Source organism: Leuresthes tenuis, unplaced genomic scaffold (assembly GCF_036924035.1).
Source record: "Leuresthes tenuis unplaced genomic scaffold, fLeuTen1.0.hap1 SCAF_10, whole genome shotgun sequence".
Taxonomy (NCBI): Eukaryota; Metazoa; Chordata; class Actinopteri; order Atheriniformes; family Atherinopsidae; genus Leuresthes; species Leuresthes tenuis.
The window spans coordinates 19,033,201-19,048,337 of NW_027325364.1; the positions used below are offsets into that span (position 1 = coordinate 19,033,201).

Below are 15,137 nucleotides of genomic sequence, written 5' to 3' on the forward strand. Positions count from 1 at the left end.
TAAATTCGGAATTAATAATGAATGAAAAATAAAAGCTGCCATGAGAAATTGTGTGCTAGGTATATTAGTTATTGTTCAGTGCATACACGGAAAACATCCCTACTGGGTAACAATGAGCCATATATCTGTCTAACACTACACCCAAGTGTGAAAAGAGAAGACAGATAGACAGCTGAAAGAATGGCCCCTGTAGTCTGCCACTGACACTTATGATGTCTTCGACTTTTTAACCCCAGCTTTCATTGGACAGGGGAGTGCCCCCATCAGTCTGCCTCCCCTTTTTATTCGTTCTCCTCAGTCTCTGTCGCCCCCCTCTCTCTTTCTCTGTCTCATTACCTCTTTCCATCCCCTTCTCACAATTCTTTCCCTTTCTTCCTCAGTGCCTGTGGTCATTTTCAGTTGGTGATTGAGCTGACTCTGTGGCTCATGAATGTGTTTGAAACAGGAGGAGTGGGAAAGATACTAGCATCTAGTGAAGAGGACAAGGCAGTAGAGAGTAACAGGATAATAGGAAGAAAATGAGCTGTGGAGAGTGAGAAAGATTGGGATGGGAGAAAGAGAGAAAATTGCACAGCGAGGAATCACCTTGATGCTGGTACTGGTCTCCTGACCTTCCGTCGGCCTGCTTTCTTTTTCATTTTCACTGCCTCTTGTCTGCTTCTCTTCCTCTCTGAACTTCAGTCTGAGCTAAAATGAGCAGAACCAATCATTTTTTTAAGGTGTCATGCTCCATTTTGTACTGCTATCTAATTATCTTAAGATAAGATGCACAGACAGTTTCATAAGCAGGAGACTTTTTCTCATTGTCTTTACCTGAACATAATCTCTTCTTCTCGATGCCTCAGCTGCCTAGTATCACCCCATTCTTATCCCTTTATCCTTCTCTTCTGCCGTGTAATTTGAGAGGGAACACGGTGAAAAAAATCCCCTAGTATTCTGACCCTCGGTTGAACCTTTGCTTGCTTTGACAGATTGCTGCAACACAAGCCTTTCATTTCATCAGCAAAAAAGTGACACCCCCCCATTTTAAAGTGTTTGCATCTTTCACCGCAAATGGACAGCAGTAAAAAAATCAAGTCTAGTGCCAATGAACACATGTGAAAAGTGTATTTTGTGTGTGCCTGTCCAGCCGGTGACATTGATATATATGATGATTGTGTCTGTATGAGGCCCATTTGTGAGATAAGGTCAGCTATAGCAGAGGTAATGGGTTTGCAGAAAGGGCCTTTGTTTTGGCCAGACATGCTGAGAAGTATCGCAGACTGTTAGAATGATTCATTTGGTCTCACTTTGAACACCTCTTACTAAGACGCAACACTCTAAAAAGCACGTTCCATTCAATCCACCTGAGGCTATGCACTTGACAGGTAGTAGCTGTACTTTTTATTCTGTATTATTAACAGAAATAAAAAAGCTCTCAAATCGGACCAATATTAAGGAAAAAAAATGCATGAGCAGTGTAAAAGGCCTATTTTTTGCCATTTAGAGGGTACAATTGGTATGTGACCAACGGTGGCAAGACCCTTTTATGTAGCTAAAATAAAGATTACCATCCACAATACTCAAAGGTAGTAATTGGCGATAATAAGAGGTGATAATTCGATGTTGACAGTGGTACTAAAGGGAGTCAATACTGATACTGTGGTAATGACACACATTTAACAATATTGTGATTTCGTCTTAGCTGATGAGATAAAACAGTATTGGAATCAAATCATTGTTTGTTTGATTCTTTAGAAATCTTACATGCTATCATGAATTAATTTGCCAAAAAAGGGACACAAAAACCCTAAAAACAGAGTTTTTTTTTCAAGTTTTCTGCTGATACAGGGATCATTTCGTGACTGTTGATACTTTCAGTTATGATAGTTGTTTAGTGAACATCAGCCCAATCCAAGATGATCGAGGACCAGTGAAACACCTTCTCCAGGATGGCAAAATAGCTGAAGGTTTGTTTATACTGCATTTTGCTGCCAAACTTTACTTCTTCAGTTGCCAACAGAGTGAGCACAGGAACACTAGCGGTTTTCTCATGCATGTGATCATACAGGACATCCTGCTGGCTTTCTGCATCTGCCTCTATTCTCCATGTCTTGCATTCCGCTTTATTCAGCTCCACTTCTCTGAGCGCCATTTCCAATGAATATGTCTGACCATTACAGTGGAGGGTATGTTGTCTTCATAATGGTCCATGTGGTGATCCATAATGACATAAAACTGCTGGGTTCCAAGAAAATCTGCCAGTAAACAAACACGTGTTGAAACAATTGCAAAGGCAGTGAAATACTGTGTTTATAATTAATCACATAGCCATCTGAACTTCGGGAAATTCCAGAATTAATTAATAGATGAATAAATAAATAAAAGCACTTTTACTTTACAAAGACGTTAGTCCCACAATGTAACTTTCAAGCCATTTAGCAGTTGGCACTCACAGTGTTCTTGTTCAATATGTGAGCAATTCCTAAAGATTTTTCTCTCCATTAAAATTTTTGCTGAGAAACATCTCTTTAGTCATAATCGTTACCACTAGCATTGAAGTTAAGTAAAATCCAAAGTATTCATCTTTTTCCAATGAGTATGAATATATTGGTACCCTATTTATGGACAAGATGAAAGATTATAGCCGCTGAGAATGAAATTAAAGGTTATAAATCAAATAGTGCTTTTCTTGCATGGGGACATTCAGGAGATTGAGATTGTAATCATTACTGTCATGGCTGACAAAGAGTAAGCTGGATATGAGGGTTATTGTGTAAACCAAATGAAAAAGTAAGAGCTTGACATTGCGAAGGTTACACTTATTGAATGGCCTGAGTGAAGGCAGGGTGTGTGGATGGAGTTAGGGGTGGATGGATTGCTGAAAGAGGTGGGAGAATGAGATGAAGGAAAGATGAGGGGAAAAAATGAAGACCACGAGACAGCAGGAGCTTGAAAGAAGTGGTGAGTGGTTGGCAGCAAAAAGAAGAAAAAAACATTGGCCATGTATTCGAAAGATCACAAAGATCATTCATTTGACATGGTTGGCTGCCGAGTGGTAACTCTGTCCACTGGGTCATACCCTCTTTTTCCATTTTCTCTTTACGTAACTTTTTCCCTGTAAAGTAATGAAGAAGCAGCTCTGAGAAGATACCGCCAAACACTTTGTTTTCCTCTGCTGACACTTCACCCATCACTTCCGCTCTTCTTACAGTCTTACCGATGTTCAGCGTGTAACTCTGGTTTGGATTTCCAGCACTGACAAAGGGATGTTATTGCCTAAAGCCAAACAGCATCTGACAAAATATAGCTGTAACTTGTTTGTTTTACACGTAACCAAGGCAACCCACAAAATGGCATCGATAAAAGCTTACATAGTGTTGTTAAAAAAAGAATGTATTTTGGCCCAAAACATGAAAGTTTATTTTAACTGTGAGCAAGTAGTTTTGATTTCTAACACTATCCAAGGGATGCTCTTGCTTAAACTCAACAAGGAAGTGACAAGGCATTAAGTGTATTCACTGAAGTGAAAAAACAGTTGTCATATGTTGGTCTTGAACATGCTTGTCATGCAGCTGTTTAATGTGAATGATTGAAAGCCTCTGCTCGTAATAAACCTTTCACCTCCCACTCCAAACTGTAATCCTCCTCACGAGACCACCTCAAGACTTTAGGGTAATGCCTGTCTGATGTGGAAACACTCATTAGTCATATTTCCCTGTAAAGGTACTTTTCAGAACGCTGTTATGGTTTGTATTAAAGGATATGAACAATCAACCTATATGATCGTTTTGATTGAAGAACTTGTTGAACTGTAAGTTGCCTCAAAAGAAAAATATGAAAGGTGTCTCAGCACAGTTTGAGGGATATCAATCTGCTTTTGTATTGACTGTCTGTAACAAGTTTTCCTACCGTATTTGAAGGTGATTTAACTTTATTTACAGTATACTTGAAATTTTATTGAAAGTGCTGTCTGGTCTGCAGGCTTTTTCGATGCCTTCGAGTCCTAAGTTTACTTTTTGTGCTTTCTTGATACAGGAACCTTGTGGGTTTCCATGATGTTTATTTTAAAACTCCTTCAGTGTGTACTGTTTTTCTGTTTTTGTGGGCCGGTGTTATTGTTTACAGGCAGTTCAAAAGTAGCTTTGAAGTAATTAATCCATATATGTGCGCTGAAGATGTTTGGCAAAGTGAGTTCTAATGGTCCTACATGGAGCTCAGCTGTATGGATTATTTGCTGAAACACAGATATTGAGTTATTTCTTCTTGTTTTCTAGTGGTCCATTTGAAGCATTTCAGACCTGACAACCCAGCACTTCACTCTGCAGTACTGGAGGTATACCCATTTGGTGCTGATGTTTTGAGTTCTGTCTTTCATTTCTATTTCTATTAAATCTCTTTCATTTTTCATCCTCTCAGAAGATTTTTTCAATCACTCAAAAACAGATGTAACAAATAGCAATACTATCTGCCTCTTTCAGGATCACAATTTTGCTTTGGCACACCTAAATGCAACAGATGCATTATTGTTGTTACAAGTTGAATCTTTGCCTGTCTTGCAATAACATGATTCCTGTGATTTCTGGTGGTATGATTGTCATGTTTAGCATTTTTAGGGTGAAGTATTTGAAGTATTATTTGACCACTGGACTTTGTCATAGAGACTGGTGGTGAGCTTTTTGAAAAGAAGTAGAATCCATATTTGTTGGATTGGTGTTATCCATTCCCTGGGTTACATTCTATTTTGCATTGCTTTCTCGATAGTGTGTAGATTCAGCGATAATTCACAATTCTCTGTCCGTTATCCTCTCTATTTCCATATATCCACCCGTGAAGAGCGAGAGGAAAACTGAAAACTAATAAGTAGATTTCGAAAAATCCAGATGAAATCAGAGAATGGGAATGGGAATGAGCCTGATATAAAAGTAAAGATGAATATAGAAGAGGAAGGCGAGTGAAGCAAAACCAGCAGCACGATCAAACTGAAATCAAAAGTAAAAATCAAAAGAAGAAAGGAGGCGATGTGAAACTAGTTTCTCATATCAGAAAAAAAAAAATTATTAAGTCTTTCATTTCTTGGAGCTCTATGGCCTGTTTGTGTTTAGAAGGATATGCACTGTGTCTCTGTCTCTCTCTGTGTGTTTGTGCTGGTCTCTATTTTTTTGGTCAATATGTTTCTAGTCAACTGCACATCTGACATCCACTGAAACCTTACCTCCTTGCCATGTAACTCCATGGTTTCAGATCTGCATTACTTGGCAGGCTACCCAGGAAACACCAGTGGTGTGTAAGTGTTTGCTCATGTGTATCTGCTGGATGTGTGGGTAGTTGGTTTATTTTTTTCCAAAGCAGCCAACTAAGTGATACCACATTTAAAATATAAAAAAAATACACATATCAACATTTAATCTATAAACTGAAACTTCTTCATATGTCTCTTTTTTTAAAATGTCTTTTAATGTACAAAAGAGACTGCGGGGTGCAGGCCGTGGTCTTATGAACTCTTGCCTTTTGAGCATCTAATAAAAACTGATACATCAATGGTCTGTGTATCAGTCAAAGCTACTATTCTGAGAAATGCAACATTTGCATTTTGCTTTTAAGTTCAATCATTGAACTACATCTGCATCACTTCTGTTTTCCTTAGCCAGGCCTTTAAAACAGTCTGTTATATGTCACTGTTTGCCATGCAAGGATTCATCAAGTCTACAATCAAGTTAATTTTTAGTTCCACCAGCCTGAAAAACCTCTCTTTTTATCCTCCCAGACCTGGTAGTTCCAAAGAAATTCCTCACTGATTGAAGTTTAAAGCAGGTGATCTGTTATCTGTAATAGATTACATTCCAAAAGTAATCTTCCCAACCTTGTTCACACTATAAATGCTTTTATGGGCCTCAGGGCTTGTACAGTCTGTAAGTCTTTCATCTATAGGACTTTCAGCTGTGTGTTAGCTTTGCCAATAAGACATGCTGTTTAAGACTTGGCAGCTAGTCCCCGGCCTCCAAAGTAAATGGTTTGCAGCTGACTTTTATGTATAGTGGTTTCAAATTTTTCAAAATCATTTTCTTTGCAGCCAAAGTCCATGTTGCTGACATGTCACCCTGCCCCCTGTCTATGGTTCAGGAGCATAGGCAACCTTTATGATTAGCAATTTATTGCACATAACTTTGGAGGTAAATTTTTTCAGTCTCCCTATCAGAGATGAAGATGAGTGCTGTAGTGCTTGTGCCGTCATAGCAGATGCTCAATTCCTCCTGCCATAGCTCAGTAATTATCTAGATACACACACACACACACACACACACATACACACACTTTGCATTTTAACAATATATACCTGTTGAGCTTGGTCTCTGTAAAGCTGACAACTAATATATATCAGGAGGGGAAGTTATAATAAAGATTATAGACGTTACTGTGTATGTGGGTGCGTGCCTGTGTGTGCAAGGGGGGTAAAGAGAGAAGGGGAGGGCAGCACTTTAATTGTTTACAGCTGAGCAACTGAAACAAGGTCCCCCACCTCCTCTCTCTCTCATTCTACCCTATAATCCACAGTTAAGTTGTAAACACAGTTAAAGTTTCCATCTTTCTCTCTCATCCTGGGTGGCCAAGCCGTGATTGTGCCTGTCCGTGCGCATGTGTGAATATTTGTTTCTATCTAGCTCATAGGATTAAGATTTTATGATACATAGAAACTTAGGTAGCTTAGATTTCTTTAGCAGCCTCAATAGATAGCTTAATCGTGCTACTTGAAATGAAAGGAGATTGAGAAACAGTGTAAATCTAATGAAATTAAAAACGGCATACAGAAGACACAGCAGATAAGATGCATGAGGGGAAAAAAGGAAACAACAGTGTTGAGTTGCTCTTTTGCTGAGTATATCGTAGACATACCTCAGTATCTAAATGTATTTCATAGGGACAAGACGTGTGCGCATCCAGGAGGCAAATTGTGGTTAGTGGTAAACTTCTTTGACAAACATTTGAAATTTATTATTAGTTTAGTTTAGACGGTATGAGAATAATAAGTGTCTTGGACAGTGACTGGCACTGACAACAACTCTGTTCTTCTGCCAACTTTATTCTTGACAAAGAATTGTTAGACAGTTTAAAGTAAGTACACTATGGTACACTATGGTAAGTACACATGGCTCAATGTACATGTCATCTAGAAGCCCAAGTGCTTACAAAAATGGTAAAATACACGAGCAGACAAATTCTTAGATACATATAACTATGTTTCCTGTGTAGTTAGGAGAGACAAAGACACAGGATATGAGTGATGCATTTTGACACTATAAGAGGACACTGCAGAGACTCCAGTCCACATTTTACTGGCCTCAATCTGTATTCTTCCTCTGCTCATGGCAAAGTTACTTGTTGTCTCTGCCTAAGGGCTCAGTTCTGCCGAACACTCGGGCCGCAGAGGCATTGCTCACTGTTCCCTGGACGCACCTCTGTGATGACATTGAACAGAAACTTGTGTTCCCTTCCATCTACCATGTTAACATCATGTCAAGTGATGACAATAATTAATAGTTGTCCATACCTTTTCAGTTGTTTTATTCGTTTTTACTTTGTCAGTGAAGACAAACTTTAAATGGGTAGGATTGTACGTGGCTGCATACAGTAGCAGTCTTACAGTGATACGTTTCTTTGTTACTCCCTAAACTGGTCGTGTTATCCTTTGTAAATACATGGTAGTAGATACTATGAAATTAAGTCAAACCAACAGTTATTATGCTGCAATACACTGTAATCTAATATACAATGATATACTGTTCAAAAAATTACAGTGGGTGTGATGTAAATTAACAGTAAAATGATGACATCTTCATTTGCAGCATTTAAAGTTACTCCATGTCACACCTACTACAGGTTATGCCCACTCACTGTTTGCATAACAAACTATGAATCCGGTTAAATTCAGTTCTATTCATATCAAAACATATATACTTGCTCTGCTATTATTAGAAGGGTAAAAGGTTTGTTCTCCCTCTGGTGCAGTGCACCCATCATTACACTGAAAGCAACATTTCTCATTTTACACAATGTGTGCAACTCCTGCAAGCTGCCTCATCTCAACAAAAAAAAGTTGAAACATTGTGTGAAAACAGTCTGAAAGGGACAGCATAACAATGAGCCTGAAATGAACTCATCAGCAACTTAAAACTAATCTAACAAGAGCCTATAAACAGTCAAGAATGGAGAAATAGAATGATGTTTTCACTGAAGAATTGAACTCTTCTTCACCATCATTGTCTTCTCCTTCTCCAAAAGTACATTTTTGGGTGTGTTATTCTTTCCTTTGTGTGATGTTTTTTTTTCTGTAGTATCAGCATTTAATGCTAGCACACGAGGTTTCATTAAAGTGTAAAGTGTGAAATCCTTATTGATGCTCACTCTCTCTACATGACTCTTATTGCAGTGACAACAAGTCTTTCTGTGACATGTATCTGACAGGCTTTTTTTCTTTTCTTCTTCTTTTAGATGGTGTATTAGATCAGGTCACATGCAGGATAAGTCTGTGGGGCAGCTCTCATAGGCTGTGGTTTGAGTTATTCAAGCCTCACCTGCCACAGTTGCTCCTGTTCCAAAAAGCAGCTGAGCAACACTCATTTAGTCACTGCTGTATGCAAAGTTACTCTGTTGTTGGAGTAAGATTCTTTGATATTTTCTGTAAAGCAGAGCTCACTGAAGAAGTGGGGCTGTGCAGTTTTATGGTGCCCCTGGGTTGTCAGGTCTGTTAAGTCTGAATAAAAACAGGGCGTGGTGTGTATGAGCATGTGCACTTTGTGAGTGTGCTGTGTAGCATCACCCTTTCCTACTTCATTTTCTCTGTAACTCATATTATCTTCACCTTGGAACTCTGGGTTAAAACGGAAAGTGCTGAAGTCTGCATTAAAATGTACACATAAAATAAAGTAATAAAAGAATAAAGTAAGATAAAATAAGATAAAATGAAATGAAATGAGACAGCTTGTGCATAGGTGGTTTTGCTCATATACATATGTAGTTGTGACTGTTTAACATAGACATGAAATAAAGTAGAAACCAGTTGCTGAAGCTGGTGAAACCACTCTTTGCATGTAAAGTATATAGAGTGTCTATATGATTTGTGGGTGGCCTGACACACTTTGCAAGAAGCAGGAGGTTAGTTTGAGCTTGTTTTGTGAAAAGTGAAACCACCCAATCCTCTCAAGTCTTACATCAACATCAGAGTGTTATTGATGTGCTCTATTTTAAGGTGAAAGCTTTGAGAGTCCCTCCCTCTCTGTCTGCTCTCTGTATGCCTCTGACTTCCTCCCTGTCCTCTCTCTGCTTGTGTGCTTTCAGCATTCCTCTCACTAACCATGTGAAAAAATAAGCTGGCTTGGCTAACTTTCACTTAAGTTAATGATTCAGAAGAGGTGTTGGCAGACTAAATTATCACCTTCTGAAAGGCCCCATTGAGATCTTGTACACTAGCATGCAAAAGTTTGGGCACACCTGTCATAACTTCTGTAACTGTGAATAGCTAACTGAGTCAGATAATCTGGTTTCCAAATGGCTTTCAATTAAAAAATGCACATTTCTTTAATACTTTTTAAACAAGGTTACTTTATAACTTTATAATAACAAAGAAGGGCCTGTAGCATTGACCATGCATTGTCAAGAATCAGTTTGTTCATTCCTTTTGGAACAAGAGTCTTTCACTTCTTTTTGTGAGGGGGGTTTGTACATTCTTCTGGCAAAATTCAGCATTCCTCTCTTGCAATTTTTGAGCTGTGTTTACCTGTTCCCTTACCTGTTTTGGAGTGAAAAAACTATGTTGAGTAGTATCATCAGAGGGTGGTGGTATAGGTGATGTTCAGCATGACTATAATAAACAAAGCAACGGTCGCTTTTACGAAAGCTATCTCCATATTCTCTTACCCCAAATAAGAGTAAGAATTGAAAGTGTTTTTTCACATTGGGCCTTTCCATCAGCCTTTTCTAATGTGCAATTTAAATATGTGCATTAAAAACCCTTGACGAAAGCAAACTTTAGGAGAAGGACCACTACAAAACTTTGATTACCTCGTTGTAGGTATATACATTTTCTTGTACGTTTTAGTTTTTTAATGGAAAAGTTGATCTTCTTGTCAGGAGATTGTTGGTATTTATTTTCCCTTCTACTAGTGAGTAAGGATATCCATGAAATTAATCTAGCGTATGATTGTCATACAAAAAAAAAACTGATAATATGTCAGTTGTCGTTCTCTGTCTTTTTTTCTTTTAAATGCCACCATCAATATCACAGTATCATTATATATATTATATTATATATCATTAGTTGAAAAATTTCGCAGGAATATGATCAATAAAGTACAGGGGTTGTCTGGTGTTCTGGCTTTCTGTCTGCCAGAAAACTTTACTACATCATGGAAAACCATGTGAAACAATGACATTTCTCTTCTTTTCATACAGCTGTTTGTGAACATGATCACGATCATCTCAACTCATTGTAATTATATGATTAATTGCTAATTGTGGCAAGCCAACCAGTGCTACTTGCTGTAACTCAAGTACAAAGCATGATTGATCATGTTTAACTGTCGCTGGAAGCCAAAAATCCAATGGAGTTATGTTAAACTGATTCAGATGTAAATTTACAAATTTCCTATGCTGAATTTTGCAGTGAAGATGTAAGGAAGATTTACTGTTGATGACTTTTATTGATTATGAAGTTTTTACTGCCTTCTCCTGCTATGTATGTCTCGTAAGAGGAGCCCATGGCTGCTGATTGTCTCCCCTGACAGAGCAGTAAAAAAGATTTTGAATTTGCATCATTGGTCATCATGTGATTATGAACAAGCCATAGCCCTAACAAGCTAATAAAGTTCTGAGATTGTGGTAACAATGATTTGAGAGCATGGATCATTTTTGAGAACTTGGATGGTTATTCTTTCTTTAATTGACAACAAAAAAGGTTTTGCTGACAGTGCTGGAAAGAAAGATCCATCCTTACTCTTTTTAATTGTTATGAGTAACAGAAATGTGATAGAAGTGACCTAACCTGTTTGGCCCATTTGTTGAATTTGATCAATTTTCCAAGTGATGAACTGGTCAAATATTCTCTTTCAAGATGTTTCCCAAGCTCGTTTTTCTTCTAGGATGGCCTCAGATGTGTGCAGATTAACCATGCAAATCTTAAATCACTTAGCTGATGTGTTAGATGGTTCAGCTTCTGAGGCGTTTCTTACATGCACCTCTTTTGCCAATCCTCCCGAATGAAAATCATTAGATGAAAAGTCCCCACAGATGAAAGAGCAGAAAGTGAGCCTGTGTAATATGACAGCTAAATTGACGGCATTGGGCAGACTAAGCTGACTGCTCAGAGAGTCTAATGAAAGGTTTCTTTGAGAGGCCATGTCAGCAGGTGAATGGGGGTGAAATATGTAGACCCCCTCCCTCCTCTCCCTCTCGCCCCACCTGTGTTCTGCTCTCTCTGTCTCTGGGCTGAAAAGAAAGCCTGTTTCTGCTTTAATAACAAGTTATTATCAGCTCCACTGGTGGTCTGAGACCTCTACATGTGTGACTGAAGGCCACAAACACTCTTCCATATCTATCTATCTATCTATCTATCTATCTATCTATCTATCTATCTATCTATCTATCTATCTATCTATCTATCTATCTATCTATCTATCTATCTATCTATCTATCTATCTATCTATCTATCTATCTATCTATCTATCTATCTATCTATCTATCTATCTATCTATCTGTCTATCTATCTATCTATCTGTCTGTCTATCTATCTATCTATCTATCTATCTATCTATCTATCTATCTATCTATCTATCTATCTATCTATCTATCTATCTATCTATCTATCTATCTATCTATCTATCTATCTATCTATCTATCTATCTATCTATCTATCTATCTATCTATCTATCTATCTATCTATCTATCTATCTATCTATCTATCTATCTATCTGTCCGTCCGCCCGTCTTGCCCTTTTTGATTTATGGCACCATGAAAAGAATGTTGCCAGTGTTTGCATTTTATTCATATATTTCTACCTTCTCACATGAGGAGATGCTGTGACTTATTAGTGTGACAGATTGTGGAGGAGACAGTGTTTTCATATGTGTAGTGGTTCAGGTGGTTGAGTTGGCTCGGGATCAGAGCAGTTCAAATGCTGCTTTAGAAAAATGAGAAATAAAATTGCTTGTGTTGATACAAAAGCTGCTTTTAGCAGATAAGGAAAAAAAATGATGGTACTGGACATAAGAAAATACCCAAAACATTATTGCACAAGCTCACTGGGATATATAAATGGCAGGTGTTGTGTTTTTTATTTTTGTTAATATTTCTGAAAACACTTTTTCAATGCATCAGTGGTTTGACTGACATTATTCACAGAAAACAGCTAATAAACTACATTACATTCCTGTTAAAGAAAAGATACTAAGGACACCTTTCCTTCAACAGGAATTATTGTGTTTTGTTGTTACTCAGTATGAATGAGTACTACTGTTAATTGCTAAAACTGCAGCTTAAGACAGAAATGGAATCTGACACCACCATGCATCAGGCCCCTGGGCTCGCGAGAGACAATATGTTGTTCTAATATGCTAATTTTTTCATTACCGATTCAGTGAAAATGAGCGTGTGAGATGATCACACCATTAAAAGTTAGCATTAGCAATGTAGTATGCTAATAAGGCCAGATGGGACCACTCTGTTGGTGTAAATTAACTCCCTCCACTTCTCTGTCATTGAACCTGGGAAAATAATCCTTGACAGGCTTTTGAAAATATTAGAAATACACTGTATTTTTGTAAAATACATTGCCTGAAATATTATTATTGTTATTCTATTATAAAAATAAAAAAAACAACATAGTGAATGATGGTTGTTGCAAAAAAAAAAAAAAAACACCTTGCAAAAAAATATTGTATAAGCCAATTTTTTTCAAGTGAAGTGAAGCCCTCTTTATTTTGAAGGTATCAGCATGCCATAGTTGATAGTAATGTTCTATTCTGCATTGATCGGCATGTTCTAGAAACATGCAGTATATGCAAATGCAATTGTAAACAAAGATTTGTTCATGAGTTTTTGTTTAGGTATCCATAAATGTGTCTGTTATTTGCTTTTCAGTCATAAGTCAGCTTCTCTTTTCTTTTTTGCTGCCTCCCAACAGTAGTTGTGCTGAAGGAGTTTTTCTCTAATTTCTTAGCTGTGGTAACCATAAAGTTTATTGTATATCCTCAAATAAAAAACAAGACTCAATTAAAAGCCAGGCATCTTATAATGGTGCTGGCTGGAGTTAAACGCAAGCAATTGAAGGCCAACCCGCAAAAACAAGCCAGGCAGTGAGAGGAAGTACCTGTCACGACAATGAGCATGTCAAAGATGGAAATTAGAAATATATCATTTTTTTTCATAATCATGCTGTTTTTTTACATTTAGTTTAATCTAATTAAAAAATTGCTGTACTGGATTAAGCATTTGTCAAGAGTGACAGATTACTGCACAACAGTACTATTTATACATTTCACTTTGCAACAGCTACCGTATATGGTGTGCATGTACACGTTTGTGTTTGAAAGTTTAAAAGTTTTCTCAATGATTTGTTCCCAGTGATCAGCAACTCCCCACAGTCTCTGGTGTGCTATACCTTTCTAATCTGCATATTTTAGACAATAAAAGTCCTGCTAAGAACAGAGGCTTTCAATCCTCATGATTTGATACAACAAAGAAGTGTTAAGTGTGTAGTCACAGCTAGTCAAGCTAAATTCATTAGCCTGTTCATTACTATATTTATCCAACTTTCTGGCTCACATTGCTGTCTCTCACTGTAATCCACTGCAACTGTCCCACTGCCGAAGGTTACAGCTCTTTCAACCATTTGTGTAACATTTACACTTGAGACATAACACTTGTGAATGACGTATGCTACGATATGGGAGCGCTACAGTTCAGAAGGGAGAGCAGCTGTCTGCCAATCCGAAGGTCGGCGGTGTGACCCCCAGCTTTGCCAGACTACAAGTCAGAGTGTCCTTGGGCAAGACACTGGACCCTGCGTTGCCTCTGATGTGTGTGAATGTGTGTGATAGAGAAAAAGCACTCCATGGCCTGTAATACTGTATAGACAATGAAGCACTGTATGTTTTGTGAATGGGTTCATGATTCTTGTAGCGTAAAAGTGCTATAGTGATCAGCTAGACAAGATAAGCTCTATTTAAGTACAGCCAATTTAACATATACTCATATGAGCTGTATTTCACTTCTGCTACATGTAGGACAGTAAATATGGGTCATATAGCTCCAGCCCCCCGCGACCCGACCGACGGTTTAAGCTCGTACAGAAAATGGATGGATGTTTTATCATTTCAAGCTGAGATCCACTTGCTGTAGTTCTTAACTTCATTCAACACTTGTCAGTTGGATTCTGTTTTTTTTTTCCATGATCACAATGCTATATTCAAATTTCTTATTTATACAGCAATGGAGACATACTCTCTGGAAACTAACTAAAGTATAGCCCCCCTACCCCCCCCCTTTTTTTTTCTTTTCTTTTTTTCGACACAAACCTAATATTTCATTTTAGGCAAAATCTGTATTAGTTTTCCACTACTGTCCCCAGGCATGTTCTCGCTCTCTGGCTCCATAATCCCAGGCATATTCTAAGATCCTTAACCCAGCAGCAAGCTTTGTTTTGGGGCTTTAGTCCAGCTCTGCACTTGGGAGGTCCAAAAGCTCTTCCAAAACCCCTCTAGTCATTTTTTTTGGTGTGAACGATTTTATTTTCAATCACGTCTTTCCGATCCCCAGGATAATTAGAGGTCATCACAGAGCAGTTTACTAAAAGTGCAGAGCAACGAATGTTGTTTAGGAAAGTTGTTATGGTCCCTTGTGTAAGTTTGGAACAGCAGCAATAAAAGAAAAGGTACAATACAGCAGAAATGGGTTGCTTATCTTTGAATAACTTTACCAGAAATCTTGTTTATCTAAGAGACCAAAAAGGAGCAAAGCAATGTTGTTCAAGAAAATGAAATGCTCTTCATAGACATTATTTGAAACTCCTCACCAGATGTTATTCTAATTCAAAGGTGAGAATGTAATTTGTTTTTATCTTTCTATGCCTCCATTATCCATTATCCATGTCCATTATTTTACTTCA

The 15,137-nt window shown here is 37.9% G+C and overlaps 1 long non-coding RNA gene across 4 annotated transcripts in view; it reads left to right on the top strand.

Annotated features, from left to right (window-relative positions):
* The window catches only part of LOC140315726 (uncharacterized), a 110,408-nt gene that overhangs the window by 31,681 nt on the left and 63,590 nt on the right, over window positions 1-15,137 (top strand). For 2 of the 4 annotated variants that reach the window (XR_011917286.1, XR_011917287.1), the window contains exon 3: window positions 4,257-4,315. The exons of the other annotated variants lie outside the window; for them this stretch is intronic. This is a non-coding gene — a long non-coding RNA (uncharacterized lncRNA). The remainder of the gene's footprint in view (window positions 1-4,256; window positions 4,316-15,137) is intronic. 4 annotated transcript variants of the gene reach the window in all.